The 5,077-nt window shown below is 44.0% G+C and overlaps 1 pseudogene; it reads left to right on the forward strand.

The window, feature by feature from the left end:
- On the forward strand, window positions 1–5,077 carry LOC125519529 (annotated as a pseudogene).

A 5,077-nucleotide genomic window follows, 5' to 3' on the forward strand; every position in this document is an offset into this window, starting at 1 on the left:
CACAATTAACCTGCCTGCTGGGGCGCCGGAGGAGATGAAGGCGGCGATCGGCGCGGCGAACGGGCTCATTGGCAGCATGTTGAACCACCTGTCCAATGAGTTCGTGGAGGCGTTTGTTGCCAGCTCCCAGCTCGGCCTCAACTCCGAGAAGATCAAGGAGGATCTCCTGCTCACGCAGGGGCTGCTGCACGAAGCCCAAAGGAGGGGCGTGAGCGACAACCCGGGTCTCCAGGGGTTGTTGCAGAAGCTCAGTGCCAAGGCCGACCAGGCCGAGGACTCGCTGGATGAGCTCCACTACTTCATCATCCAGGACCAGCTCGACGGCACACACTACGCGATGGCAGACCTGGGTGATGACCTCCGAGGTCATGCTCGCCACGGTCGCCATGCTCTTCGCCACACTGTCGGTAACTACTTTGCATGCTTTTCTTGTTTGCGCATGAAAGATGATGATGGTGTTGCTGCTGCTGTCATTACTGACAACCCACCCAATGCAATTCTGAACCCTGGTAGTGATGATAATGATGGCCTACTTGCTAAGTTGCCATTCAACAGAGTTGCCATTTCCAAGAAAATCAAGTCAGTGATAGAGGAAACACAATCCCTTTGTGACCGTGTCTCCCAGTTGCTCCACATAATTCCTCACCATAGCACCACCACAACAATCACTCAAAGACACCGTATCACAGGGTCGACCATTGTCCAAGATACATTGTATGGGAGGAGAGATATTTTTGAGAAAACTGTAGATGATATCCTCACTATTGCCATAGAGCACTGTGAAACCCTTTCCGTTCTTCCTATAGTTGGTCCAGGGGGTATTGGAAAGACAACTTTCACCCAACACCTGTATAATGATAAGAGGATAGAAGAGCACTTTGCTGTTAGGGTTTGGGTATGTGTATCCACTGATTTTGACGAGCATAGAAGGAAGCAACTCTCCAAATCAGACAACAAGCTTAGATCAGCTCCAAATATCCATAGCAGAGAGACTCAAGTCAGAAAGATTGTCTTTGATGATATATGGGAATGCAATGGTGAGGGGTGGAAAAAATTGTTAGGTCCATTCATGAAGGGGGAAGCCAAGGGTAACATGGTTCTCGTCACAACTCGATTTCCAACAATATCTGAAATGGTGAAAACAGCCAACACAATAGCACTGGAAGGTCTAGAGCCTGATGACTTCTTCACATTCTTTAAATCATTAATATTTGGGGTAAACAAACATGAGTATTGCCAGGAGGAATTAGATGATATTGCAAGAGATATTGCAAATAAACTGAAGGGTTCACCTCTAGCAGCCAGAACAGTTGGTCGTTTACTGAGGAAGGACATGTCTCGGGAACATTGGAATGGAGTTCTTGAAAACAATGAGTGGCAAAAAGAGGAAAATGTTGATGACATTATGCCATCATTAAGGATTAGCTATGATTACCTTCCTTTTCGTCTAAAAAAATGTTTTTCATATTTTTCCTTGTTCCCTGAAGATTTTCAGTTTAACAAGTTAGATATTACGTATTTTTGGATTGCACTAGGAATCATAGAAAAAGATGAGAATTATGTTGAAGAATTTGTAGATAATGGTTTTCTCGTAAAGGAAGTGGATCGTGATAAGAAACCATACTATGTAATGCATGATTTATTACATGAACTGTCTCGAAATGTTTCGTCACAAGAGTGCCTCAACATATGCAGTTTAGGTTTTAGAGTTGATGCCATCCCAAAAACTGTTCGACACTTATCCATCACAATGAAAGATATAATTGAAGAGAACTTTAAGGGAGAACTGGTTAAATTGAGGAGCAAGATATGCGTTAGCAATTTGCGGGCTTTGATGATTTTTGTTGCAGAAACAACTGATGGAGTTTTGAAAGATATTTTTAAGGAAATAGAGGGTCTTCGTGTCCTATATATAGTAGCGAAATCCCAAAACTCTTTGCCAAACTTTTCAAAACTTATCCACCTCCTATACCTAAAAATTGATATGAGACCAGATCAGTACGACAAAATGACATTTCCTAGTACAGTATCCACATTTTATCATTTGAAATTCGTAGACCTTACAAGCCATTATAGACATAAATTACCTAATGACATTAGCCGCCTTATCAATTTACGCCATCTTTTTGTTGACAAAGGACTCCAATCCAAAGTTCCTGGAATCGGAAAGATGAAATGCTTGCAGGAGCTAAAAAGGTTTTGTGTTAAAAAGGAGAGTGTTGGATTTGAACTGAGAGAGTTGGGGGAACTCACTGACCTTGGAGGAAAACTCAGCATACATAATCTTGAGAAGGTAGCAACCAAGCAAGAGGCTACAGATGCCAAGCTTGTGTGTAAAAGAGATTTGAAAAAGTTGAGCTTAGTTTGGGGTACAGATCACCAACATAGCACGGAATCTGATGTTCTTGATGCTCTTCAGCCACACCATAATCTTGGAGCACTTGTGATTAAAAATCATGGTGGTATGACCTGCCCTAGCTGGTTGTGTGGTGACATTAGCATCAAAAGGCTGGGGTCTCTCCACCTAGAGGGTGTGTCTTGGAGCACCCTTCCACCTTTTGGGCAGCTATTCCATCTCACATCACTCACATTGATCAGGATTTCTGCACTTTGTGAGATCAGACCCGGCTTTGGTGGTGTTAGAGATGAAAGTTTTGTGCATCTGAAGCGGATCATTCTTCATGATTTACTTGAATTTGTGGAGTGGGTTGGAGGGGCTAATACCGATTGTTTTTCAAGGCTTGAACACATCAGCTGCAAAGATTGTCCCAATCTCTGTGCCGTGCCCTTCCTTGAGTGCTCTGTCTCTTATACCAATCTTTTGCATTTTTCCATTGATGAATGCCCAAAGTTGTCTCTGCCCCCCATGCCTCACACGTCCACGCTGACATATTGTCACGTGGCACTTCGTCCTTCAAGGCTTAATTATTCTAGAGGGGTGACGATAGATATTAATGGGTATAGTGGTGGGCTGGCCTTGCATAACCTGCATAATGTACAGACATCGCGTATCAGCAAAGTGTCACACTTTTCACTGACGGAGCTCAATAAACAGAAATCCCTAGCAAGGCTAAATTTCTTCCAATGCAGCATCACGTGCCATGGACTGCAGGATCTCATGTGCCTCGAATCAGTTAAAGTAAGATATTGTCCCAACTTCTTTCGGTGGCCCGTTGAAGGAGCAGCTCACACCATCAAGCCTTTCCCCGCTTCCCTCAAGATACTTGAGATCGAAGGAGAGTCGGGCATGCAGTCAATGGCTCTGCTCTCCAACCTCACTTGTCTGACGGATCTACAACTAGTGAACTGTGAGAATTTGACAATGGATGGGTTTAATCCTCTCATCACAGCCAACCTTGATACATTGGAGGTCTATAACAGAGATAAGTGTCTTGGCCGCTCTGTATCAGCGGATCTGTTCTCGGAATTGGCCGTAGCAAGCACCAACCTATCATTGCCTGCAGGCTCCTTCCAATTGCGAGAACTTACAGTGGATTGCATCTCAGAGGTGCTTGTTGCTCCCATCTGCAGCCTCCTCGCCCCTACCGTCAAGTGCTTAACATTCTGGTTTGATCAGCGGGCAGGAAGCTTCACAGGAGAGGAAGAAGGAGCTCTTCAGCTCCTCACCTCCCTCAGTTTCATGAATTTCAAACATTGCCCGAATCTGCCGTCCCTTCCTCAAGGGTTGCACAGCCTTCCTTCTCTTGAGCAACTATGTGCCGAAGGTTGTCCTCAAATCCGGTCTCTGCCTAAGGGGGCCTTCCCCACTTCACTGCAAAGACTAACCGTACGGAGTTGCAGTTCTGAGTTACAAGAGGAAGTCGAGAAATTAGAAGCAACAAATCCATATTTTCAGGTGTGGCTTTATAAGTAGCACAAGGTAACACGCCTCCTACTTTCTATGTATTCCTTGTTTTCTTACGAGGGAAGGAAATCAATCCCACCATTCTCTACTGTTTTACAGTACTGACAAATAACTTGTTACTCTGGCAGGTGGCTTAATCGCCGGCGCAGCTGCTCGGTCGTCGGCATTGTTACATAAGCCATGAAGCCTTTCGGTTTACAGTTATTGAGTTCATCTGGCCAGGATATATCAACGCAAGTGATCATGTCGCATGTGCACACGTCAGTCGATCCATTCGTCAGTTAATTAGTAAGTGCAAGCAAAACTATCTTGTACTTGAGCTCCTTGAATTACGATTCATTCTGGCGTGCTTCTGTGTTATGACTTACAGCTATCTGGGCTTACACATCTGGTACCTGTTGTTGCGTCTCCAGATCAACGAACCTAGATCAGAGGTGAATGATACTGAGCATCTATGTTCTGCAGAAAAATTACAACAGACGGTGGATTTGGTGTTCATGACTTAATTGGTGCTGAAACCAAACAGTAACAATAACAGTAGTAACAAAAGTATCATCAAAAAGTAGTAGTTGTGCAGTTCTACCATGATCATTTCAAAGGTGAGTCCATCTCTCTTTCCCTATTTTTCTTTTCTTATTCCTAGTTTAGCATCTCAACCATGCTTGTTTGACACTTTGCGCGTTCTATGTGGCATCATCGTTCAGGTTCAGGTGTTCCATATTGACGAACACAAAGAAACCCTGCAGAGGAAGATATGATTAAAGATCTCACGGTGTGATCATGACCACTTTCAAGCCGACGGAGAAGACTAACGAGCAGAGGCTGGTCAGTGCATGAAGGTACTGAACGTTTGAATGCCTATTTTTTTTTCATTTATTCTTAGATAGTACAATACAATCAATAAAGTGGATGTATGTTGTTTTTCTGACCTTGTGTTCATTACTCTGAATCTGCAGAACAATTACGTCCTACAGTGGCTTTGGCATTCAGGATTTCCTGGCCCATCCATACAATAATCAGTAGAAGTGATAGAAGTATCATCCAGAAGTGGCTGTGCAGTTCTACCTACCAGGACCATTTCAAAGGTCAGCGAATCACCCCTTCCCTCTTTTTTTTTTCATTATTATTCTTAGTTTAGCATCTCAGTGGTGCGTGTTGCTCCCATGTGCAGTATACTTGCCGCGAGCTACCCTCGACACATTGGAGTTCTGA

The sequence above is a fragment of the Triticum urartu genome, chromosome 7 (genome assembly GCF_003073215.2).
Source record: "Triticum urartu cultivar G1812 chromosome 7, Tu2.1, whole genome shotgun sequence".
NCBI lineage: Eukaryota > Viridiplantae > Streptophyta > Magnoliopsida > Poales > Poaceae > Triticum > Triticum urartu.